Consider the following 26,486-nt stretch of genomic DNA (forward strand, 5'->3'; position numbering starts at 1 on the left):
ATAGGATAGGCATTGGAAAAGTGAACTTCACCACTAATACACACACACAGATAATGTGTTTTCATTCTGCAATTTATTTCAGCCTCAGGATGGCTTAGCGCTTTGTTGTTTTTAAAGTAATTCATTAAAGCTCTCAGCTGACACAAACCAGGGTTGCATCAGTATTGCGTTCATGTCACACTCTGACATTAAGAGGGCAGCTTTGATCACCTGTAATTCAAAGGATGGAGGGATTTTATCCGGCTACATTTCGCACACAAAAAACAAAACTTTTATTAACCAGGGAAGGTTTGCTGACCGTTCCCTTAACATTCAGCATAACCTTCTGCTGTTAGCTCCTGAGCAGCATCACTGGACTGAGTAGTTGTTAATTCCTCAACGATACCTTAGCAGCAGCATTTGGAGTGAGTGAGAGTGAGTCATTCCCTCCTCCCTCGCAAACTTCCCCAGTATGTGACTTCCATCTTAATCCCTGACTTCAGTTTTCAGAAGTGAAGGCTTTTTGGCAGCCAACAGGCTCAAAAAGCCATCAGCTGTCACACCATCTGCATAATGATACTGAAGCTCGCTGACGTTTGTTGCAGTCATCCATCACCGTCACAGCATCATCTGGCCTGTCGCTTTCACCTGCGACAATATGCAAAGGGTTTTTTAAAACAAGGTCAGAAATTGAGATACTTCAGAATCTCGATGTAGTTTATCGATCGATTGAAGAATAAGATGTCAAATTCAGCAGCATCTTTCAGAGAGATTTAAAGGCAGAACAAACCGAAAACCGAAAATACAGTAGACTAAACAAAGAACAGTCAAATAGCTCTGAACAGTGCATAATAAGTGTCAGTGACACTGGAAAGAGGTCATGTAAAATTAAAGGATGTTTACACTTGCCAACTCATACTGTCATTCATCATTAAGTGTAACCGAAGGCTGCTCTTTGTTTACCCTGTGCACTCGCTGATTCACCTCCAATATCACTGTCTATTAAGCTCGAGTTCCAGTGTTGTAAAGAAGGGCACGGGAGGGTGTTTTTCATAACGGCTGTATCCAGAGTGCTCTGGGATATCACAAACAACAGATCAGAAATGAACTGGCTTTTACAGAGCCAATACTTATCAATTAGAATTACCTTCAACAACCTTGCAGAAATATTTCTTGCCATGGATGACAATCTTTTCTTTCTTTCAGTTATCAGTCGGTGTCTGTGAAGATGTGGGCATGGGCATGGGCTGTAGCTTTTTTGTGTTTTCAAATAAATAAAAAAGAAAAATTATTAAAATTTTTATTTAAATTTTATTTTGACATAGAAACCCATCTGAGCTAATGTTCTTGATGTTCATATTCTCTGCACTTTGAAAAAAAAAAAGGGGGGGGCGAGGAGGACTTTTTAACTTTAAAAAAAATGATGACTAGAGTGAGATAAAGAGATAACTTCAGGGGTGACAGATTCTTCCTTCACTGACTTGTACGGTCACAAAGACAGCTGGGAGAGAGGACTGTAACACTCAGGGCACATTTATCAGTTTGGTATGCAAATGCTTTTGTCAGTATGCAACGCTGAATAATATGGGTTTTTTTTTTTTTTGAGGTTTTATCTTAATGAGGCTGGGATTGTTATGTTTTCCGAACCTTACAGAAAAGGGCATGAGAGAGAGATTTAACCATATTCTGAACTGAGAACACAGATGGTCTGAGGCTGTTATCACACAACTATCGATCCACTAACACTGCAGCCCTGTTTTCTGAACAGCAGTCTCACCTCTTCTTAACTAACTGAAAGGAAGAAACACTAATTATTGAACAGTGTTTTGGGTTTTAGCCTGATGTCAGAAATGCAAGTGAACTTTCTCTCACTCTGGAAACAGGGTTAATTGCACAGTGTTGGGAGTTTGGATGAGCTCGGGGCAGACTCCATTACCAGCAGCACTTGAAAACTGTTCAGTCTTCAGGTTTCACAAGTTTAGCCATAAGAAGCTACATGACCGTTTACAGATCAGCCGCCCAAACGTTTTGTTGCTGATTCATTAACATGAAATTGCTCACAAGTTGTTTTCTTTAATTTATTACAATTGACATCTGCCAGCATGTTTGGCTGCTCATGTGAAACTGCAGCGGTTGTTACTAAGAGGAAAAAAAAAACAAAAACCACTGACTCAGGAGCTGTTTTCAATAAGATTTGCAGCTGCTGTGGATTTTGTAACAGACTTAGCATCACAGTGGAAATGAGTGTCAGGATGAACCGCATAATGCAGATTCATTTGCTACTGTTGACGAGGGGGGGGCAAGCAAGGGTCACAGAAACGGAATACAAGTTATCTCCTACATTTCAGCAGAGTAGAGATTTCACTTCGTTATGGGGCTGAGTTTCACCACACATCCTCACAATTTAAGCACAAGTGACCTTCAGACTCTGCTGTCACCATGAGCCCTCAGATTGTTTTTGCTTTGCTCTCGATAGTTAGTGGAGGAGGCGAGACAGAAGCCCCAGAGCAGATAGTGCAGATTGAATGTTCTTAAACTCAAATTAATGCTTACACTTCTGTTAAATTTGCAGTAGCGTGCTGTTGTTCCCTTAGAGACAAGGCTGCAGAAGTACTAGCGTAGCCTGTCCTCCTCTTCTGTTCCATTGCTTGGTCACAAGACACAAGAGGGAGAAAACACAAGGTGAGTCATAGCAACTCCCAGCTGACTTATGTAACAAATCTTACACTAAAACAGCCAAAGCTCTTGCACATTCAGTGCATAGATGCTCCACTTTCAGTGCTGACTTATCGTGATTGTTAACATTTCCGCATTTAGATCACATCAAACCACACGCCTGTAAAATGATGATTGAAAAATAAAGTCATATCAATAGTGTACATGCTGTTTGGGGTTGGTAAATGTAAGTCTGTGTCAAGGACATTCCTTGTTTATTGGTGTTTTGGATTCACTGAAGGTCATTTACTTAAAAACAAAGTGTTTTATCTGTACTATCAATGATGGGACTTGTGGGTCAGAGATAGCTGAGATATAGTGGTGTGAATATGAAGAGCATAAATGAGGAGTTTGCACACGTTGCAGGTAAAACTATGCAAATTGAGGCTAACTTTCAGGAAGGTGACTCCAGTGCAAAAAATCCTTGTGGCAGCTCAGAGAGGTGTAGAGCACCTTGGTGGATGCCTTGAATATAGATTATGAAGACACACACACACACACATAGACATGTATCCACTGGACTTGGGAGGGTGCGGTAGATGGAAAGTGTTGCCCATATGCCCAAGCTGGATACCATGTGGTCTGCAACACTCACCCCACAAGTCTCTTTTTAAAGCTTAAAGAATCTAATTTGTTTGAGTATGATCATGAGGTTTTACATTTTGTTCTGAGATTTCAGTACATAAATGATAATACAGGTACATCATCTTGAATTGATTATGTGTGTCAGCTTGTATCAGCATTAAATGTGCAACTCTTGCGTTGCCTGAACTTCTTTTTCCATTTTCTTGGTCACTGTTGAAGTGTGGGTTGCTCAGGCATTGTCACCCCCCCCCCACCCCGAACCCCCACCGACGTGGTCAGCTGCCACCGCAAAGACAATCTGATTCTGTGGGAAACATTGAACTTGGTCATAATTTATTTAGAAGCCTGCCACTCAGGTTCGGTTCATGCTGAACTTTTCCAGTATCATCTCCATTTTCTATTTTCAAGATATCCCTCTGTCCTGGTGCCTGTAACAGTAGAATCGCAGTCACTAATGTGATTGGACGATGTGGCAGCATCTGTTCCCTGTTTCAGCGCCTCTGTGGATGTCTTGGATGTTTGCTGCCACTCTGGTTTAAGTTCTGTTGTGCTGTGGTATAGCTGGGGTTGGTGCAGGTCAGAGTCCAGCTGCCTGGGGCGAGGTCAGGAGGGTGCTGGCCATCGGGTTCTTCTTATGATCCATGATGTCCTACTGGCTGCCATGGCCTTCTTTCTTTTCAGTGCTGCTTTGGGTTGAATGGATTTCATCGCTTTAAAAAAAAAAAAAAAAAAACAAGCAAGATAATAGCACAGCAACCTTGTAGTGATCTTGTCCAGAATACTTTATGTACAGAGCCACATCATAGATATATTAATGATTTGCTTTTTTCCTGCAGGGGCTGTGTGGCATTTGTGGACTGCAGAGGACTGGCACATAGAACAGCTTTCCCTTTGATAACTCAGTGAAACGGTGAGTTCAGAACTTTGACATTTAAGACATTTAGCTGGCACTCGAACACATTGTGAATCCTAGGCGACCAACATTTCAATGAGAACAAAGATCACAAACATGTTAAACGTGTTTTTAGGTGACACGTGCAGGTACACTATGCAAACTTGGCGGCAGCAGCACCCATTCATTCCCTGTTTTTCCTCTTTGATCAGCAGAGTCTGGTCATGTCAACAGAAAGACATTGATATCAGAGACAAACCCAGCGTCTGTTGACTACATGACTCTTTCAACCCTGGCGTTACTCCGGTGACTGATAGCCAGATGAGGGGTAACATTACCAATCATTCAGAAATGAAGAGGGTTCATGTTCATTGTGAGATAGAGTTCATAAACAGTGGTGTAACTAATACGTGCGCCAGATGGCAACACACTGCACCCCTAGTGCTCAGCTTTACAATGAGGTGGATATATGCAGTTTTTGCTCTCTCTCTTTCTCTCTCTGCTCTCTGAGGTCTTTGAGGAGTACAGCTCATATCTCAGCTCCAGTGTGGCTATTTTTAGAATAGCTCAAATATCAGGGGGGATCCTCGACTCTTCCTCCATCTCTTTTTGTCTCTCTCTGCCTGTCTACCCCCAGTTCAACTGAATCTCAAAAGCCTTGCATTGTTTTGTAAGGCTGATTTGATTATAGTGCATGGAAGCACATTTATATACAGTATGTACAATGTGTTTACATGTCCCTTTCTCCCTTTATGTTGTGGTGACTCACTCACACAAGATGACAATCGGTTTACTCATCACTGGGAGTACTACACAGCATGTAGAAAATGTGGTTCTGCAGAAAATAAAGTAATCATGGTTATCTCAGTTTAGATTTTCAAATCTTAAACTGGAAACCTTTGTTTCAAACTTTGGAGAGGAAGGCGACTCCTGTGCTGTGGGAGGGTGGCATTGTGGGAAGTGTTGGATCCAGTGTCCAGGGAGCTTAAAAGTCAGGATGTCTTGTCAGGATGCCTTCACGGCATCAGTTTTGATCATTCTTTTTAAAATTTCTCTCTTGCAAGTCGCCCAACTTTGTGGAAGTGCAACTCTGTGTCCCTCGAGTACTCCTTTAAGATGCCACTAGTTTTGTTTTTCAATTTTTATGTTAAACATTTTAAATAGCATGGAGCAGTTATTCTCACTGTGGAGAGCCAGGGGAAGCTCAGACACAGGTGGTGTTATTGACAAGAGGAGACATTTACTGCCCTCCTTGCACTCATCTTAAATAGTCTCCATTTTCCTGCTGGGTGCTGGGGGGAAGGAACTGTCAGGCAGAGAAGGAGGGCCACTTTGAGAAGATTCTGATCACCGCAGGTGGGGGCTGTGCCCAGTGGCACTCAGGTGAAGGAACCATGCTGTCTTCATGAGGACTTTTTTTTTTTCCTTATTTCTCCCGGGGTAAAGGTGGAGAAAAAGTAAAGAAAGGCATAAAACAGTGTTGTCAGCTCTGCCTGTCTCTGTATCATACTGCCTCCTCCATCCTCCACTCCTGCAAAGAGCAGACACTCTTAAACCGCAGACAGTGTGGACAGCATTAGCTTCTGTTTCAGTTCCAAACACACACAACACATATTTTTGCACTTGGCGACGTAAGCACATATTTGTTTGCTTACATTGTCAAACTGCAAAACAGCCCTTCGCATGCAGACATGTGAGCCAGAACTTCTGTTAATTTCCACTATTTGTAATGCAGGATTTTTTAGCCAATGTCCCGTTCCCTGTGTGTGCTGACATTTGTGAGTGTTTATGGCAGCAACATTCCTGTAGCCCGTGTGGTTTGGAAACACAACCCGTGGCATCGTGCCCTCCTGCTTCCACCTCACCTCCATCATTGTGATGAATATTTAGTGCAGCGTAGGCAAGATAGCCAGCACTCGTCCAACTAGAGTGTGATGTGCTGCTGCGGGGTAGGAGAGTAAGACGGGCCTTTGACAAGCTTCCTGTTCATTTTTATGTGCAGCTCAGTGAGCTGCTGATTATCATAGTGTTTTTGTGCGTTTTGTTTTATTGAAACACGGAAGGTATAAAAAGGAAAGATAGATCAATTTCATATTTCATAGTACTAAGCCCATTTTGTCTTGGTGGCATTGTTGCAGATATATTGATGGCTATGATATATTACATGACTCAGTGTCACATCTTGACTGAGTGATGGAAGATGAGAGCTGTGTGCAGTAACAACACACCTTATTTAATCAGTTTTTCTTGTTGTTGCTGCAGAGTTGGCTGCCTCCAATCATTTAATCTTTATACCAGCAGGATATAAAACCAGCCATATTTTATCTTTGTCATGACACCGACAAAATGTGAACTTTTGGAAAAGTAACCTTTGGTCCCAACAGCTGGGACTAATAATTTAGCACAGTGTCACATAAAGTAATGTAAAATATTTCACTTGAAACATTTCAGGCGTAGGAGAACTTTGAAGTACTGCACCAGAAAAGTTCTCTGCTTATATATTTAACGTCTAACCCTCTGGTCAGTAATATGGCGGTTCTGTTGAAATTTTGATAGCAAAACTGCTCTACTCACCCATATTAGTGAAGGGCCATTAACACTACTCCCCACATTGCTCAGGATTCTATTACTGAAGCATTTAGTTCCAGCCCCATGAAATGATTAAAGGAATATATAATTTTCAGTAACAAATGAGATCACCCTCTGCCTCTTCATTTTTTAAAATATGTGCCAGTTAATGATTACCTGTAATTTATGTCCCACACTAGGGGTTTTTCAAAGTTGGACACTATTATAGCTTCAGCTGCAGACTGTGTTGATAAGTGGACCAAATCAACAGTGCAGACTGCAATAACTAACTAACTGTTGTTTTATGAACACCGGCATGCACCTGTCCCCTGCAGCATCTTTGCCTCATGCCTCTCCCTCCCTCTCTGCTCACAGTTTCAAAACCTCGGTCCCACGCTAGTCCAAAGGGGCTCTCATTGGCCAAACATAACAGATGGCCATGTGTTTCTAGGTTCCCAAATTACAAGCAGAAAAAGCAAGCGTGGTCTCCATTGTCCAGGTAGCACATAAAATCGATCAACTCACCCAGAGCAGTTTGTGTGTACCGGTAGTTGATGCTGATGTGTGATCACCAAAAATTCAGGCAAACAACAGGAAGAGGCTGAAGGTGAAACAAAGATGAAATGGCTTTAGTTTTATTGCCTTAAAAGAGACAGGAATGCCTTAATTTGGCTTTTGTTTAAAGATCAATTCATTCCAATATCTATCCTCTCTTCTCACATTCTAATCCTCATAAATCACTTGTCTCTGAAGTTGCTTTTGGAAAGCTGCTGATCCTGACTCTTTTCTGAGTGCAGTGATGTGGTCTAATGTGAAAATCAACATCAGCATTCTGTGACACCTTAAAATAAACCTTTCCTTACGTTGTGATAGAATGCTGTCGCTGTATTTTGGTGTTTCTTTCGTCAGATGCATATGTTCAGTACAGCATATGTTCTGTACGATCCAGCAGTCAGAGTGGTTCACAACGCTGTATCACACTGATGAGCGTCTATTTATTTGTGAAGAATCCATCTGGAGTGTACCTGCGTTCTTTCACACTCAGCACCCACACTCTGTTGATCTGTTTCTCACTTTCTCTCACAGATTTTTTTTTTTTTTTTTACCCTCTCTAGCTGTCATACAAAAGTGTCCTGTACGTGCACACTGGTTTCCTTCCAGCCCTCTATGCCTGTGACCAGACAGGAGACGGACGGATCCGGTATCAAAGCCCACATTTGTTTTGGAACCTGAAAGTGGGAGCGGTGACCAGATGCAAAAACAATGTGGTCATTGAGGCGAAGCTGCAAAAGCGGCTGCTATCACTGATCGTGTAGATTTAACCCAGCAGAGTCAGTCTGCTTACTGTCTCGGTGACATCTGTGTTACACTGAACAAACTACAGATGGGACTTGGTGCATCTGGAACAGTGATTAAACTTCATTTTACTACAATGGCAGAGCTGTGTTTACGTATCTTTACCCGAACATCAGTTCTGTGTACTTCTGGGATAAGCAATGATCCTTGGTGTTATTATTCAGTGCTGACATGTTGTATACACAGTCAGTGTGGGTATGATTATGCACTTGTGGCATTTTGATTATGTGTGAAGCAGAGTGTCCAATAGAGTCTGAGTGATGCTGGAATTCTCATACCGGTGCCATTTTTTGGTAATAAAGTGGAAAGCGGCCAGTATTAATTATTTAAAAACATAAACACAGTACATGACTAACATTTCTCAGTCGGATTCCTTGAGTTGTATTATTTAGGAACTGACTGTTTGCCAAACAGCAATTGTCCGGTCATAGCTGAACAACTAATCTTGTTCAGCCCTGTTAAGCTTTGTATTTCTCCACATTCTGAAGTGCATGTGCGTGGGGCTCTAGTTAGAAAGATACTGGTTATATAAAGAGTTTAGAGGGTGGCGTCTTTTTTTTTTTTATCATCTTTCCAAAACCACAAGTGCAGCCAAAGCACTTGCAGAACTTAGAGCAAAAGCAAACGGTTGTTTGCTTAGTGTTTTTTTTTTTTTACTCTAAGCTGCACATTGTTGCTACAGGAACCCTAATGCAATACTTTCAAGACCAAATTAAAAGATCACTACTTTGCATTATTTTGTGGGCTTATTGGTTATGAAAAAAAAACAAACTGTTGAGGACATCCATTGTACTACTCCTTTACTGCATGTGAGCCAGTCCTGCTTGTTGCATGTCAGATGTCATAGTAACACGTCCTACTTTATTGGTCTTAGCAACGTCACTTAAGGAGGACAGGACTTATCAAATGGTCAATCGGGAACAAGATAAATACAGAGCGGGACATTTTATGGTTGAAGAATCAATTTGGCTGTTCTCTTTAGACAAACTATACAATATACTGCCAAACTGCCACTAACTTTTGTTGTACTGCTGTATGTGTTCAGTAGATATACTAATAATACTAATAAATCTATACCAGCATATATGTAACAAGCTACAGACTGTATGTATGTATGATGTATCAGTGGGGCCCGATTCTTATTTTTTATTCTATATATTTTTACCAGCATGGACCCAAAGTTGGTCCAAAACATATCAAAATAATGCAAGGTCATGTTTCATAGGTGTAGACTTGATCTGCTCTACACTCCAGTAGTATTTGCACACACATTCATGTACACGTACATTCACATCCCACCTTTCAACAAAACATGTTGTTGCCAGTTAACACCAGCTTACAGATGAATCTACCTCAGATCAGCCCATCTGATCTGACATCCAGTTCACACAGTAATTACAGAGGGGAGCACAGATACTACAGTACCGTGCTGCTTATGGAAGCACCTCACAGTAATAAAAATCCATCATGCATGAAAGTGCTTTAATTTAAAGTCTACACAAAATATTCTCCTCAGTCAGCCACACACAGAGCACTGACAGATGTGTGCGCACAGAGCTGCACTTCAATTCAAATATGATCACTGAACAACAGCAAACAGCTTCTGAACAAACACAGAACACATAACAGACTGTGGGATATCGTATTACCTCAGCGTGGCGAAAAAACAGCGTGGCTCTCAGCTGTCTGTCAGGCTCAACATCATCAGACTGGCAACAAGTCTAGTTTAGACACATGAATAAAAACCAAAATTAAAAAGGATTTTGCTTTTAGTGTTTGGCTCCACTTGACACTCTTTCCTGAAATCTAATATGATCCCTACGCAAAACATGAGAATGAAGACAGGCGAGCTGACTGGAAAAACTTGCATTGCATGTCACGCAAAATTCAAACAGCAACTTCTGTGATGTTCTTTTGGTCTGTAGAGAACACCATCTGCTGGTGTTTGACTCACTGTATATTTCCTTTTATAGCAAGCATCAAATAAGTAGAAATACACAGTTAATTATCATTGTTTTGGGTCTCCAACTAGACAGGCAATGTAGATAAGAGCAAACTATGACTGAAATCTGCTGAATATGCCTGAGACGCAGTCTATTTCTTTATAAAGCGTGGAAAACTTCTGGCTGTTGAAGCAAATAAACACTCCGGTTTCCAGTGGACAGTGAATCTAAAAATGCTCAAAACACAAATTCAAGCCCAACCACACATCTGTAGATGACTAAGTAGTTGTCATTGTAGGTCTCTAACCACTCCTCGCACCTTCATTTCGAGTCTAAAAATCTTCTTATTGTTAAATTAATAAAAGCAATTTAGTATCTGCAATGACTTGCAGACAACAGAGATACCATTGTTTACACACATGCTTGCTTTGCCCTACTAATCAGCTTCCATACCGAGTCAAATCAAATTGTTTTGGTCTAAACCAATTTTCTTTACAACCTCTCTGCAGTCGCCACCATTGCTGAAACCCCCTTAAAGCATTGCAGGAGAGAAAGGTTGTGATTTGATCTTGCTCACCTTGATCAGATTACACACTGGAATTAGTGTAATTACAGCTGTCGCTGATTAATGGGCAAGCTATAATTAGCACTCTGGATATAGGGAGACTGCGAGAGAGTGTGTATGATACAGAAAGAATGGTTGTGCATTTGTTGAGATGTGTGTGTGCGTCTGTGAATGTTACATTTACTTGTCTTTATGTTTAAACAATAGTGTTTAACTGCAGCAGAGAAGAAGAGGTTGAATTGGTTTTAAAATGGAATTGGCTCAGGCCCAAAAAATGATGATACTCAACTCATTATCACGAAACTGAAATCATCAGAGAATCTGTGTGTGTGTGTGTGTGTGTGTTCGAACAGCTATGAACATCAGAAGATGTATAGACAATGCATTATTTATTGTGTATATTTAATACCCTAAGGTGATTCAAAGTACTTTACACAAATAGAATCATTAAATGGGAAATATAGCATTAAAAAACAAATTAGCAAGACTAGGTCAAAGCTTAGTATAGAGCTGAACTGTGTATGGTCAAGGAGCGAAACTAAGGAAGTGGTTAAAAACAACAAAAACTAATAGAACAAAGTTCAAAAGTAAGGTGGTGTATGGTGAGTGCTTCAGATTTGGTCAGAGGTGAAGGAATAAAATGTTTTTAACCTGGCTTTAAAGGTAGTCTGATTCTGGGAAATCTTCTGGAAGTTTGTTTCAGTTATGTGGTGCATAGAAACTAAACCCTGCTTCTCCATGTTTATTCTGGACTCTGGGAATGATTCGCAAGAAGCTACCAGATGACCTGAGAGGCCAATAGGGTTCATGTGGTAAAACATAGTCAGATTGTTGTTCGCAAAGCAAAGATATTTGTTGACATGCAGTAGTTATTTTAACTTTAGTCTGTGAGAGTTTTATTTATTTCTGTTTTTATTTTTTATATATTTATTTTTTCTTGTTTTTCTTCATGTTAGGACATGGCTGTCATGATAAGTACCATACTTTTAAGGAAATAGTCAGCCAGCTTGATTGTTGTTGACAAGCTCTTTGGAACTATATTGTAGCCAGAGTGAGAGCTAATTAAATGTGTGCATGATCTGCATAATTACAACAGGTAACTTTAAAAAGCACACTTCAGTGTTAATAAGTATTCCATGTAAACATCAACAGCCACATTATAAAACCAGTCTAATGTGCACTGTTACACAGATTCAAATGCAGAAGTAAAACTGCAGTAAAACAAAATTACACCTGAGGAATGTGACTGAAATTCATTTGCATACTGAAAACCTATTCTGTCTTTGTTAATTAATACAAAGACGGTTAACGGGGAAAGCATTTACTGTTGTACATGACTTACATGTAGCTCGGGACAGGGTTTTACACGTGGTTTAATGTGTATTTCACAGTGTAAGTACAGATTCTCCTCACACACTGTTCCTTTTGTATTTCACAACATGCTAATCCGTATGAAGTTTGCATGTGATTGATCTGCGATGGGAATAAAAATTTCCGTGGCTACACACCACTGTCTTCATGCAGACTTTACACAGTGTCTTCAAGATTTGCTGGTTGTCGCTTACCATTTGCTACAAACTTACTTTGTTCTTAAATGGCAGCGGTTGCATTCTCTCGAGTGACCGTCCGTCTCTAACCTGAAGAGGAGAAGTCATGTGATGGGAATGAAAGTAACACAGTTTGACGAAAGCCCTGGTATACCTTACTGCAGGTTAACCTCCAACCCATGTTATCATTACAAAGCAGCATGGCTAATATTTTACCTCCCACGTACCCCTGCAATATAAATCCTGCCTAAATTGGGCTTTAGAAAGCATTTTGCAACCACGGATGATGACAGATTCTTTTCACTTTACACTTCAATGAATCACTGAGTACCCCCTGCCTCTCTGAGGGAGCAGTCAATACAAACAAGATGGATTGTATGGAGCTGCTCTCGGGGGTAGCAGAGGGAGGGGAGAAGGGGAGTGATAAGAGATTGAACTGCAGGATTTCAAATATTAATAGAGATGGAGTGTATATCAGACATCGTGCATGCATGAGCTGTTTGTGTGCGCTCCAGGTTTTCAATAAGCTAAGCACCCCCCACCACCACACAGCAAACCTTTCAGTCAGAGAGCAGGGGTAGCCAAGCAGAATGGCAGAGCAGGCGATCGGACGGGGGGTCTAAGATAGATTACGCAGGTGCTGCATGTATCTCGGTGGCAGGTCTGTAGTGGTAACCCCTACCTTATCTCAACTTCTCCAATCGCAGCTTCATAAGAGCTGGGACGTGTGGGCAGATGGACCCATTAGTCTGTGTGTAGTCTTAAATATGACATGATTTATTATATTCATGATTTATTATATTTTAATTAAACTTGAGGCTCGTATTAGTGGCGTACGTAATATTACACCAGATACAATCATTATATGTATGCTTGGTGCAGTCATTGTATGATTGGACCAAGCATAATTACAAAAATGTATTGCTTCCACATTCATAGCATCAGATGAGATGATGGAGTGGCTTGGTTTTGAAGTCCTCCTTTTTAAAATCAGTCAGTCAGAGAAAAGTTTACAAGAGAGAGTGAGCATATTAAGCATATTAATCATTTCACCAACCGAAAGAAATGACATTATCCTACTGGCCATTTCTATATAGTCGGTGAAACAAATGGTTACTGGCTTAAACTTTGATTTAGAACATGTCAAGACATTATTAATTAAATAAGTTAAAGCTGAAATTGTGACTCTTGCCATTTGAAAGTTAAACTCAAATCAAATCATGCTAATATAGAAAAACTTCAGTCTTATATTAGAGCTCTTAGTTAACTACTTACTTCTCAGTCTTTTATTCAACACATTATTTTATACAGAACATTTCGGATAATGTGGCTTCACTTTTTGAACACTTTATTGTGCTGTAGATTTAATTGTGAACTCACATTTTTAGATAGAACTTTTTTTTTTCTGAAATCTCTCATTTACAAAATTATTCAGACCATTGATTCAGTACTTTGTAGAAGCCCATTTGGCAGCAGTTACAGCTTCCATCTTCTTGGGTAAGTCGCAACAAGCTTTGCACACTTGGATTTAGGAAGTTTATCCCATTCTTCCTGGCAGATCCTCTCAGGCTTCGTCAGATTGGATGGGAAGTGTCTGTAAACTGCCATCTTCACGTCTCTCCACAGATGCTCTGTGGGCTTTAAGTCTGGGCTTTGCCTGGTTCACTCAAGGACAGTCTTGAGACTTGTCCTGAAGCCACTCCAGTGTTGTCTTGGCTGTATGCTTGGGGTCACTGCTGTGCTGAAAGGTGAACCGTCGCCTCAGTCTAAGGTCATGTGCACTCTGGAGCAAGTGCTTTTGCAAGGATCTCTCTGTCCCTGCTGCTGAGGAGGAGACTGAAAGTGAAGCTGTGTAACAACCACTGTGGCCACAACAATTAGAGGATTATGGCAAAGAGTATAATGCAGTGTAACAGCAACACAAGTAGAGAAGAAGTCATAAACTGACATCAGTAATGTCAATTACAAAGCTAAATCCATCTAAAGTTTGCAAACATCACCCAGGAGAAGCCTCTGGTCCTACCAGACCAAGTAATGCTGTGGCTGCAAAACGCCTGAGTGTACTGAAGTGAAGAAGGAGGTATTTTATTGCTTATGAATTGAACTTTTATTTTGTTAGAGGAAGAATGTGTTACTCCATCTATCAAAAGCAACAAAGTCTCACTTAAAGTCAAAGTGCATGCCTAGCATTTTATCCTTGTGCTCAGTGTTTTTCAAGCTGTTTACTTTGCTTCTCAGGTGAAGGTTTTAGGTGGTTATGAATAATATAAACTAAAAACTAAACACTTTAACATTTTTTTTTTTTTTTCAGATTTGTGCACCTTAGATTTAGATTGGCAGGGAAAACCCCAGCCCGACACTGTGGCAGATTGCTCTCCTTAGGTGATGTTGAAACACACAGAGTGCCTCAAAACACTTGATTCACTGTCCCCCCACTGTCATTCTCTTGCTATCTTTCTGCATCGCGGACAAACAGTACCCACTTCAGTAATGCTGGTTTTGAATTGTCTGTGGTTGATATTTGGTTTTGTTAACTAGCCAGCTTGAATGGCAGGTTTTGACATGTTATTTTGTAAGTAAAATTTGTGAGTCAGTTACCTTCAGTAATGACAAAAATCCTTTTTACAAGCACAGTAGGTGTCAAACTTTTGAAATGGTTCCTATTTCAGTTTTGGAAGAAAAAAAAATACAAATGAAACTTTATTATTTCACTCTAAATGACAGTTAATGACTTTGTTGTCCATTCCCTCTAGTTGTGGCACCTGACTGAAATGATCAATACAAAAAAAAATCACAGGCTCTGAGTCTCTGAATATGGCTTCAGGGTTTTTTCTTTTTTTTTTTTTTCTCTCATAAACTAGAGTAATCAATCTCTGACTGAACCACAGTCAAAGTGAAAGCTTGAATTAAAAACAAGCACAGATTTATTACAAGTAAGCAAACCTTTTAAAAGTGCTACAGATGCATCTGCAGGCATTTGTTGCCTGTGTTTGTACGGCTACAAGTGTATGCTTGTGTGTGTATTTTATCGGCTCTATTGAGTGAATAACATTTGTGATCTGTAGTGATGTTGTTCTCTCCCTGAGGCAGTGGGCCCTTTCAGCGTTACTGCGTCATGGCATGAGTGTGCTGTCACATTTTTCTGGAATGATCTCCATTATATAAGAACTAAAAGAAGTGGAATAGCTATGCCAGGTCGACATACTGCTACGCACACACACACACACACACACACGTGTCCAAATGGTCCAGCTGGTTGGCTGGCACTGCAGTGAGAGCCGTGCTGCTTGAACAAGACGGTTACCAATGTGCCATGTTTTTAATAGCAAAGTTCATTATTTTAGGATTCATGTGGATAGCAGAAAGAGTAGGTGAGCTCAGCAGTAATCAGCACTCACATTTTGTCATATTTCAAAGATTGTCAGTGTATTAGGAGTTGCAGGAGTAGACTAAGTGGAAGTGATGTATCCCATGTACACAGAGAAATTGGTCAGTTGGGGTGTGATAGCAAAAATATGTATGGTGCTTAAAAGGGAGTCAGCATAGCAGCGCACGCACGACACGGCGGTTCTTTGACAGTATGACCGACCGTGTTGGCGTTAAGCCTCATGCTGTTCATCCATTCTGCCATAGCGAGGTTTCTTCAAGCCTGTGAAGTTTGCTGATAAAATTAGCACAGCAAATTAGCACTGATGAGTCATTCATTATCAGCTTTGTGTATGTTGGCAGGAGGTGGGTTGTTGTGGGCTGCTTTGCTTGTTCAGGTCTTCTATTTACAGGAAAGTAAATGCTGTAAACAAATAAATATAAATATAAATATAAATATAAATATATATATATATATATATATATATATATATATATATATATATATATATATATATATATATTTGTGAAATTTGTTTTCATGATGAACAGAAGGTTTTGGATCAAGATTGTTTTTCATGGCTTTTGACACGAGTTGGACATTAAACCATGTGTTTGCTGCGTTTATCAAACTGCTGCAGAGCAAAATCTGGATGCTGAGAAAAACTGGAGAAACATGATGGTTGCTTTCAACTACTGCCAAGTATTTTCTTTCTTTCTTTCTTTCTTTTTTAACTCTGAATTAAGAAAAAAATATTGCCAGCTTTACTATTACAGTTTCTACTTGTGTTTTGTATTGTGTCCATAAGGAGAAGAAAGTCTTGTGTTGTTGCATGAAGGCTGTGATGGGATTTGGACAGCCACTCCTCATCCCTAGTATCAGCAAAAATACTGTAGTTCAGATGCAGTTTTCAAACAACAGGAGCACTTTAGAGGCATCTACAGAATGTCCCCTGAAATAGACGTAAATGCAGTAGAACTACTATTTTGTGCCTAAAAGCAGCTCTGCTCACTTTGCTTGCTGCAGTTATCATTAATTGAAACTGCCTCCTGCAGTTTATTTGTTTGTGTCGCTCTGCACCGGCAGAGTTGCACAGTAGAAAAATGTTCAGGGTTTTTTTTTTTTTGGTTTTTTAATAGAGCACTATAGGGGAGATTTCACAGCTATTTTACCTGGAGCTTAATAGGTTACTATAAACAAAAGCTCAAAATGAGCCAGGCTTTATATAGCTGCTACAGTGTCATTAAAATGCCTTCATCAGCTCTGATGTTGACATTGGAGATTGACTCAAGACTTAACTGTAAAATCTTAACCTTTATATCAGGAGATTTCATTGGAATGTGAGGGGACATGTAAAGTAATGAAGAACAGTTTCATTTTTTAAGTTTCTTTTTTTGCAAGAGATGTCTAACATTTGCCTGTTTATATTTAGTAAAAAGAGATTGGCAGAGCATGTCTACTTCCCCTTGCCACTGTAGTTTTTGGCTCCCTTCTGAACATATGTACTGTACTACATGTTGTGATGTAGTTGAATGCCAGCCCATTTGTGACTGCTCAGTCAATATATGAAAAATTGATGTGATAGAGCGACAAATGGCTTCTTCCTGAATGTTGCATGCAGAAATGACAGAAATTTGCTGGCATGTTTCAGTGCCTTTCTAAGCAGTCAGATGACATTATGTACTCTTGGCTGACTGTTGACATAAATATGATTATAATACATAAATAAGGATGAAGTTGATCTTCGCCCTTGTTTGTGAACTCCTCACTGGGAAAGGTTTTTGTGGACAGTGGACACTTGTTTCAGTGGAGGGAATCTCTTCTCTGCCTCCTCCTAACACTGTTTGTTCTCTCCCTCCCGCCTCCATTTTGTATCTCCCCCAGGTCAGAGCTGGTGTGTTTTGGTCTGTGCGGTGCTCTATATTGTATGAAGTGAACATCATTACTTTGGTGTCTCTGTAGGTGATAGAGAAATTGATAGAGAGAGGTTGAAAATAATCACAACAGACCTAGTTGCTATCAGATCAGAATCCCCAAACGTCCTGAGGTAAGCCATTATCAGTTTGGCCAAAGCTATGCTATGGCGGGGTGCCGTCAAAGGCCCTGGGTGAGCAGTAACAAGAACCACAACAACAAAAAACTGCCTTGGCAGCCCATGACCTCATTGTCTGCTCATGTCAAAAATGCTGCTGCCAACAGTCTGTTTGCTTCAGCTTGTCTCTACCACTTCCCACCTTTTTAGATGTTAGTTTGTCCCATTATGTCATTTCATTTCAGCTCTGCTGCAGCCTCCCCTCCCTCACACTCCACTGTAATTACAAGCACCATTTGTGTATGGTGATATCAACAGTGTATCATGCCCATATAAACCATACCTTGTTCAACAAGTCAGCATTTAAGCATCTTGACTTCACTTTGTTTTTTTCCCCCTGTCTCTGTGTCTTTTTCTATTGTGTTATCATTGCTGCATGAGTGTGACCCATTCCCATGTTAGGAAACTAGTTATATAAACATGGCCTGGAGCGTTTTACCACACCAGTGCCAGTCTGTGTACAGTGTACAGTGTGTACACACAGTTCAACCTACATCAGTTTTCGTTCAGTCTGGGATTTAGGGTATATGCAAATGAATGAGTACACACCAAAGCAAGCAAAATGAATGTAACAGTGAGCATTGCTTTACATACATCTCTGCAGCTTGTGTAAGCGGCTTATTTTAATAAATAAAGACTCTGAGTGCTTCGCAAGTGGCCCTGTATTTGGAACAGAGCTTTGTTTTTTGTTGCCTCAGTAAAGGTGAATCTGACCATCATCCGAAAATGTGAGCCAGAAGGTCAAGGCTAGCTAAAACAGAAATGTGTAGGGGTGTGCGTGTGTGTGTGCGTGTGTGCGTGCGTGTGTGCGTGCGTGTGTGCATGTGTGCGTGCGTGTGTGTGTGTGGATCATTGTGTCATTGAAGTCCACTCAAGTTCAATGGCAGCAAATCTACCCATAATTCTTTGTAACACATCAGAGAGCATCTCACGGGGCTCCAAATTACCTCGCACATCTGCTGCTGTTGCTGCTCTGTGCCACGAATACCCCAAAACCACACACACACAAGCAGTGCACACACACAACTAGACTCTCACACATGCACACAAGCGCCAAAAGCCGAATCAAGGGCCAGTTTGAATTGATTAGACTGTCATAAGTGAAGTGATGATGTGCTTAAACGGAAATGATAGAGAAAGTTTCTCTAATTGATTGTCCTGTCAGTCCAATGAATCTGGCTTGCATTCAAATTGGGTTAAAATGATTATTTCAGAATCAGTTCAGGTTCTGTTATGTTGTTTCCTGTCAGTAGTGAAGCGTCTGTGTCTGACAGAAAGAATTTGGAGCAAATGGAGTGAATCTGCAGTGACACTGTGAGAGAAGGGCGAGCTTCTCCATTGCAACTCAAATGTAGCTTTTAAGGTGCAATTTGCAAAACATTCAGTGTCTGTTCGCACTGAACAGCCTCCGCTGAACAAGATGCTGGATCGGGTTGAAGCTATTTCAAGACACACATCAGTAAAATTTGAACCGTTATGTCAGCTCCATTTTCACATTTGTCAAAGCAGTCGAGCACTTAGCTCAAACTTTTACTGTCAGGTTCTTTTACATGCACACATTAACACATACACACATTCTTTGCTGCAACTTTCTACATATAATGGATGACAATGATAATGTTTTTCATGGCAAAGGATTCAACACATTTATCAGGCCTGAAGAATACACGCTTCATTTTGATGAGAAAAAAAAAATAGTGCGAACATCTTTGTGCATTAGATTACTCCACAGGGTGTCTTTAAGCCTTCACAGCCCTCCCTTCTTCAGTTTGGGAGCCAGTCTGTTTTTGTTGTCACCTCTTCAACATCTTCACTGTCATATTTTGTGACTTTTAAATCACTGGCCACTTTGTTTGGTTATTAAACCCCACAGTAGTAGATGCTGTAGGTCTGGATTCTGAGTGCTCAGTGATAATGCCTGTAAGTGCCTGTGATTTCAAAATCCATTCTTTCATTGTCAACAAACAGAAGCAAAAGATTCACAAGGCATAGATGGCAGTTTTCAGTTGGTTCACCTTTCTCCTCCTCCTCTGCATCCACAAAGCACTCAGTTTCACATTTAAATTTGCTCCTAGTGCCATTTCCACTCTATCATAAGCTCTCTGCCTTTCTCATTGTCTCTGCTGTTTATCTGCCCCCTCATTCTCTTCTATTTCTGTCTCTGTTTTACCTTGAATGACCAAATGGGCAAATGACATTGAAACCCTCCTGAGTCAGCATGTTGGTATCACATTGAATCATTAGTCCTTCAGCCCACTGTGCAGCTCTACACAGGCAGGTGACGATGCTTTACAGTTATTAATTAAAAAGCAAGGCAGTTTCCTTTAAGTGTCAAAAAAACTGCATGCTTAATAAAACAAGAAAGCATAGCAGACAATAACAGAAACACAAATAATTAATAAAGGACGTTCACATTCCAAATCAGTAGGGATAAAAATCGATTTTAAAAAAAAAGAGAGAGAGAAAGTGTGTATACTTTAGTGTACTTTAAAAATGGCTATTAGGGATGCGGCACTGCCTGAAATCTGTTACCAAACTAAAATAGTAACCCTTATGTAACCATGGCCTTTGCCTGGTGAAAGGCGATGTCAGACGAAGAGCTGCAGTATAATGGCTTTAAATCTTTCTCAGAATGCAACGACTAAACAAACGTAGAGCAGAGAATGAGAGCAAACCAACCTTTTTTTTTTCTTTTTTTTTGTGTTCTTCCCGGAAAGTTTCATCAGTGATTCATTAGTACATCATGCATTTTGTTACTGATTCTGCAGCACTTCTTGTCTGGAGGCCCTTTTACCTCTAACAAAACAAAACCAAAAAAAAAAAAAAAAGAACCTATTGTGTTTTTGGAAATTGCAGTTGTCATCATCACAGTTCTTGGAATTGCCAAGGCAACAGGCGGTCACACAAACACCAAATAGATATTTCCACAGACAAGTAGACAGATAGAAAGCAGCCAGTGAGCAAATCAGACCAGCTTTGTTCACTGGTCCATAGTAGAGCAGGCCTGAGGCAGCCGCGGCCAGATGGCAATCCCAGAAACATGTTCCCCCACCCTATCTTATTGATACTGACTCACTTCCTGCAGCTCATGTGTGTTTTAAGGGGGCTGTACACTTCATCTTCTTTATAGATAGTCCTGTCTTTTCTCTAACGTGCATTTATCATTGGAGGGCTTCACCTGGGATACACTTAGTGTACACACACACACACACCTGTGATGTGCCCGGTGCACCCATAGTTTCCTGCTGTTGGCCTCTGGGAGCAAGACGTTCAATCATTTAAGACTTACACACACAGCACTAAAAGGAAACAACCATGTTTGTGTTGGCGTGTGTCAGGCAGACAGAAGAAGACTTGGAGAAAGAGGGGAAAAAAAACAAAGAGTGGAAAGCAAGGAAGTGGGATGGTGGGGGGAAGGGAGGCCTGGCAGAGGGATTGAGGCTTAGGCGCCACAGGCACATCTGCCCATGCCTCACTTCCCACTCTGTGGTACAGTGACACCAATAACAACACACCAGGAGGCTGGCACTTTGTTTTCTATACGGTACTATTGTTGCTTTCCCAAGATCATTCTTTCAGGTGTGTGATTGTTAATTGCTCCTTTTAGGGATATACTTCAGCTTGACGACTTCTAAATTTTTGTGTTTTGTTTTCTTGTTCTTCTTGACATTAACTCAAGGGAGATGAGATATCCAATGCCCAAATATGCAGCGTTGAGCAGACATAGTGGAGCTGGTAGGGGTTAAATACACCCTCCTCTGTGACATCTCAGTAGTTATCATCCAGGGAAGGAGACTGTTACCGAGTTGTTGGTGAATTGATCGCACAGCTCAAGTTGTCTGGTAGCTTTGCCGCATCGCCACAGATCTCGCTTCATTTATTCCCCAGAGTGTAAGACAGAAAACTGCTGGGGCTTTATTAATATGAAGGGGTGGGGGGGATCCAGATCCACTTGGCAGCACCTATGAAAAAAAAAAGATATCTGTGAAAATAAAAAGATCTCTTTTCACTGGACTTCAGCTCCCAGTTCTTTGGAGCTACATCTCCCTGAGGCAATTTGTCAGGGATTATCCGATGAAGGCCATGATTGTAATAAACGATTATCTTGTAAGTGTTTGAATACATTTTTCCATTTGGGCTTCAGGTCCACTTTTATCCTGCACCTGGACTTAAACTGGCTGCACAACACCCACAGACCTTTCCAGTTAGTTCTTCCAGTCTCACACAGAAATACTGCACTTGTCTTTGTAATTGATTTTAAAGACAAACTGACAAATGTGAACCCTATAAAGGAGGCTAAAAATGTCTGTGTCTAAAGGGCTATTCATTGCCTTGAGAAACTCAACAGAGCATATGTTCCCTCAAGCGTTCAAGTGTTTGTGTACATGTGTGCGTTTGCTGGTCCTCCAGGAAAAGGTCATATTGATAAAGACTTCCCACAAATGGTTCTCATTTTACCAGGTGTAAGCTTTAGCCTACTTTACTGGATACCCTGATTTTATGTTGTGTCATCTCACACGCTCACAACGTAAGACACGCACACACACAAATGTGAGCACAACATGTCGTGGCCTACTTTTCCAGTACCTCTGTTGTAATCCTATCTGCGACCACTGAATAGAAGCGGTGTGGGAAAGCATGAACCGCAATTGTACAACAGAAAGGCTGAAAGAGAAGGAGGGTGGAGAGGTTGTGCAGACTGGATTTAGTCTCAGTCTTGGAAGTGGTTAATTAGCGTGAACTCCACATTCCTGTCCAATGAGAATGAACCCCAATGTCAAAGGAACATGTCTGCGTATGCGAACATACATAAACATGCATTTACACATTCCACCGTAATTGCAGTCAGATTAATTCTCAAGCATTTTGTCCTCACACAGACAAGCTCGCACACAAAGTCCTCTCACTTCTCAGCTTCCAACATAATGAGAGCTCAGGTGGCAGTACTGCATGCTTGCTCTGGGCGGTGGCAATACAGATGTTACCTGGTGGCTCTACGCTTTACTCTGTATATGTGTGTGTGTGTTTGAGATTGCAAGCCAGCTGTGATGGCCAGCTGCCCACTTTACCAAGGACTTGGCAGCTCCCCAGATGGTTGACCCAGATAGAAACACCAAGAGAGGAGATGTACGCACACATGCACTCTTTGATACACTCACACACACACGCTCTCAGATGTACACCTGCATGGGGACCCTTCTCGCCAAGCTGCAGGCATACTCCCACCAGAGCAGGTGAGGGTGGAAAGGGAGAGTTTGTATGGCTTATTTTTGGCACGGGTTCAGCAAAGTGTCACAGCATGTTTTTTTTTTGTTGTTGTTAAAAGGTGTTTTCAGGGTCTAAAACCAGACAAATCACTTGATGGCCATTTCATATGCTGCCATTGTTTCTGAAGCCTAAATGCAGAAAATCATGTTTGTTACGAACTGGGGCCAAGCTGGTAGCATCTCGTAGAGTACCTGCTGAGAGAGGTTTGATGCAAAAGCACAAGCATTATTACTTGAACCATTAAAAATGTAGCCTATCATGTTAAGACCTCTCCAGGTTGTAAAGGTAGACCCTTTGAAATAGATCATCAGTGTGAGAAATGAATAAGCTGGATGGGACAGAAATTTGTAAAAGCCAGCATCAATTTTCTCCACTGGACGTAGCTAAACTAAACATTTGTCCAGTTAAAAATGAAATAACTGAATTAAGTTGGCTACATTTAACAAAACTGTAAAGCCACATTAATCAATACTCTAACATTAACAATGAATCAAAAGAGTCTGTGTAATGTAAGAGCGATTGCTTACTCTTAAGTTCGTCTCAGCTCCAGGGAGCAGATTTAGCATCTACTAGCTGTTTTGGGAATGGTCAAACAACCTATCTGGCCTTTGGGTAAGAGGACTGTAATTTGCAGTGATGCAGTTTTATTGCTAACTGATAGTCATGACATGATGGGGACCAGTCAAAGTCTACTGCAGCCCATGACACTTACCTGTCATAATGTCCTCACGGCTCCTCCATGTAGTCCAATAACAAATGACCTCAAAAAGCTTTTCAACTGTGTATGGACTGAAAATCCCTTTTAAACTGTGGGTGACCATGCTTGCTCACCTTGACGTCCCTTTGTGTATTCAGAGGTGTTTTTCTGCAGTCACACGTGTGTCTGTGTGTGTGTGCAGTCATTATCCTCGATGTCACACCGCATTGCAGTGCAGTAAAAACCTTGTGGTGTGTGTGTGTGTGTGTGTGTGTGTGTGTGTGTGTGTGTGTGTGTGTGTGTGTGTGTGTGTGTGTGTGTGTGTGTGTGTGTTCAGGACAGGCTTCCATAGACATATATCTGACTCTAGTACTGAAATTCTTATTGAGTTGGTTATTGACCTAAGATATTTAAGCATTTCCAATTTTTGTAATTGTTGTCTTTTAATGTCCTTTTTGTCCATCTGTGTCTGTTTCTCTGTCCACCTCAGTCGACTTCATTACATCTGTCCTTGCTTTGATAATTAAATACCCCTCTCTTCTTTTGTCCTTTCCTCTGTGTCCAGATCCATTTCTTTCCCAAGTTTTCCCCTTCTTCGCTCTAACACAGGAAATGAAAGGTTGTGCCGTCAACAAGGGCACACAGCAGGGTAGAAAGATAAATTGGCTGAGAAAAGAGGCTCATTCGTCTTAGGACAAAATGCTGACGTCTGTGTTGTAACATATAATAACACAGGGAGGAATATGAAAAGTGAGGAGAAACGTACTTTGGTTCAGCATGACAGGGGGCAGGACAGAAATTCTGTTGCAGATGATGAGCAGCTCGCTTATGTGTGTCACACACAGTTTTTCATCACATCAATTTACCATTAAAATGTCCCTGAGCTTCCCTGAAGGGAAACGCTGCTCATTATGAATTGTTCTGGATTACAGTGTCAGACAGTCATGTGAATTGTGTTGATATTTTTGTGAATTGTGTCGTGATTGTGTTGCACTCTATAACTGAAAGTGTCTCAGTTATCTTTTTCACCTGAACTCAGCTCAGCACTGTGAAAAGCAAAGAAAGTTTGATGTGAGTGTTCCAAATTTACATTCAGCCTACCTGTAACTGGAACCTGAGCACCCAACTTGGATTTTGGAAGTGTTGCCATGACAACATGCAATTTTTCTTTTTTTTTTTTTTTTTTTTTTTTTTTTTTAAGGATTTCTCTGAGATTGTTGTTAAAATGTTGCCTGCAGCAGCTCGGCTGAGCCTGAGTTGACATGAAGAACAACATGACAACTGTGAAACATAATCAAAATAGCTCAACTTGATCGGTATTCAGCGGAGCACCTCAGGTTGTTAGTCAAATCTCAAAGGTAAACGAAAGCATTGGAGTTAAAGGGGATGTCGTGTCTTTTGTTATGGGTACTCTGGACATGTATGTAATGACATCCCTGTTGGTTTATATTGGTATGAAATATTGTCTAAACTCTGTAAAATGAAGTAAAGCCCTTCATAAGCACTCATAAAAGCATGCAGTGTGAACGTAGCTTGTGTGGCTTGAGGTCTGCTGCCCTTCTCCCTCCCTTCCTCCCTTATAGCTTGTTGGCTTTGCCCTTCAAGTATATATCTTGCCAGAGGGGCTAACACAGAGCTGCCCATTGTTCTCTTCGTGCCTGCATCAAGCACACATGCACACAAACATATACTGTACATACACACACACACACACACACACCACCGCTGGTCAAGCCCCTGCCAAAAACCCAAAGCCACAAGCAGTGGTGTGGATGTGTCGCAGGCACAGAGCTGGAGGGTTGGTTAGGGAGGGGACCACACCCAGCACTGGAAGCTGATGGTAGGCTTGGGAACCAAAGGGAACTCCCATAGGAAGAATTAAGTAATTCCTATTTACAGGCCCACTTATTTAGAATAGAAACAGGCTCCTGTTTAGAGTCACAAACAGTAAAATATAGCAGCTGATAAATGATGTAAAATAAGCAATGGGGTTTCCGAAATAAAGTGTATGATCAGATTTTTTTGGAAGCTACTAGAAGTCACGAGATTATTTTGGCTGTCTGATTAGTCTATAGATAATTCTTGGATGGGTGTGTTTACACGTGTGTGTTTTGCTTTGTGTGTATTAGCCTCACATTAGACTGACAATATTTATGTCCATGTCCACGTATATGTGTGACTTCAGTGGTGCCACATAGAATACATTAAAGCTTAGTTCTGCTAACGTCATGGCTGAAAAAACTTTACACTTTTTAAGTTTTTGTTCATTTATAATTTGATATTTACCCTTATTTTCTTCCTGATTTCATAATGGCTGTTTCCCATGCAGCGCAGTTTTTGTCACTGCTAACGCTCACTGTTGGCAAGGGTGTCGAGGCCAGGTGGTTCCTCTGATACATGTGGAGCCACCAGCTGCTTCTTCACCCGCCACCGTGGAGCTTCGTCAGGAAGCCATAACAAACGGGAAAGTTCACACTGTCCCCTGAAGATTCCACCTTTCACAGAGCCTAACCAATCAGTAGGTGTTGTTAGTGCAGTATCAAGCTGGTAGCATCTCTGTCAGGGGCTTAATACAGCTCTGTAATACTAAACATTCAAATGTATCACATACAGTCTTACACTGGCTACCCAGAATTCTTCACTTCAGCATCACAGAATCCTTCCTTTAAAATGGCATATAGATGGCATACAGAGGGTGAATATGAATAGAGAAAAGTACTGATGAGAAAAAACAAGCTGCAAACGCAGCCACATGCCTTTGAACACCCCCAGTAGACTTTTTATAAAAAGCCTTACTGAAAACCTGTTATAAAACACCTTTTCAGTCAAATAGCACCGACTTACAGAAAATATTAAAAATGTCCCCGAACAAGTTCATTTCTCTGAGCTCGTGGGCTGGCTGTTGGCTTCTT

At 40.9% G+C, this 26,486-nt stretch overlaps 1 protein-coding gene across 4 annotated transcripts in view; it reads left to right on the forward strand.

The window, feature by feature from the left end:
* The window catches only part of adarb1b (adenosine deaminase RNA specific B1b), a 101,403-nt gene that overhangs the window by 31,585 nt on the left and 43,332 nt on the right, over positions 1 to 26,486 (forward strand). For 3 of the 4 annotated variants that reach the window (XM_041057310.1, XM_041057309.1, XM_041057314.1), the window contains one exon: positions 4,116 to 4,189. The gene's annotated coding sequence lies outside the window, so the exon portion shown is untranslated. Of the gene's footprint in view, positions 1 to 4,115; positions 4,190 to 14,513; positions 14,533 to 26,486 lie in introns of those variants that run through there. The other variant, XM_041057311.1, reaches the window with a different exon arrangement.

The sequence above is a fragment of the Toxotes jaculatrix genome, chromosome 15 (genome assembly GCF_017976425.1).
Source record: "Toxotes jaculatrix isolate fToxJac2 chromosome 15, fToxJac2.pri, whole genome shotgun sequence".
Taxonomy (NCBI): Eukaryota; Metazoa; Chordata; class Actinopteri; family Toxotidae; genus Toxotes; species Toxotes jaculatrix.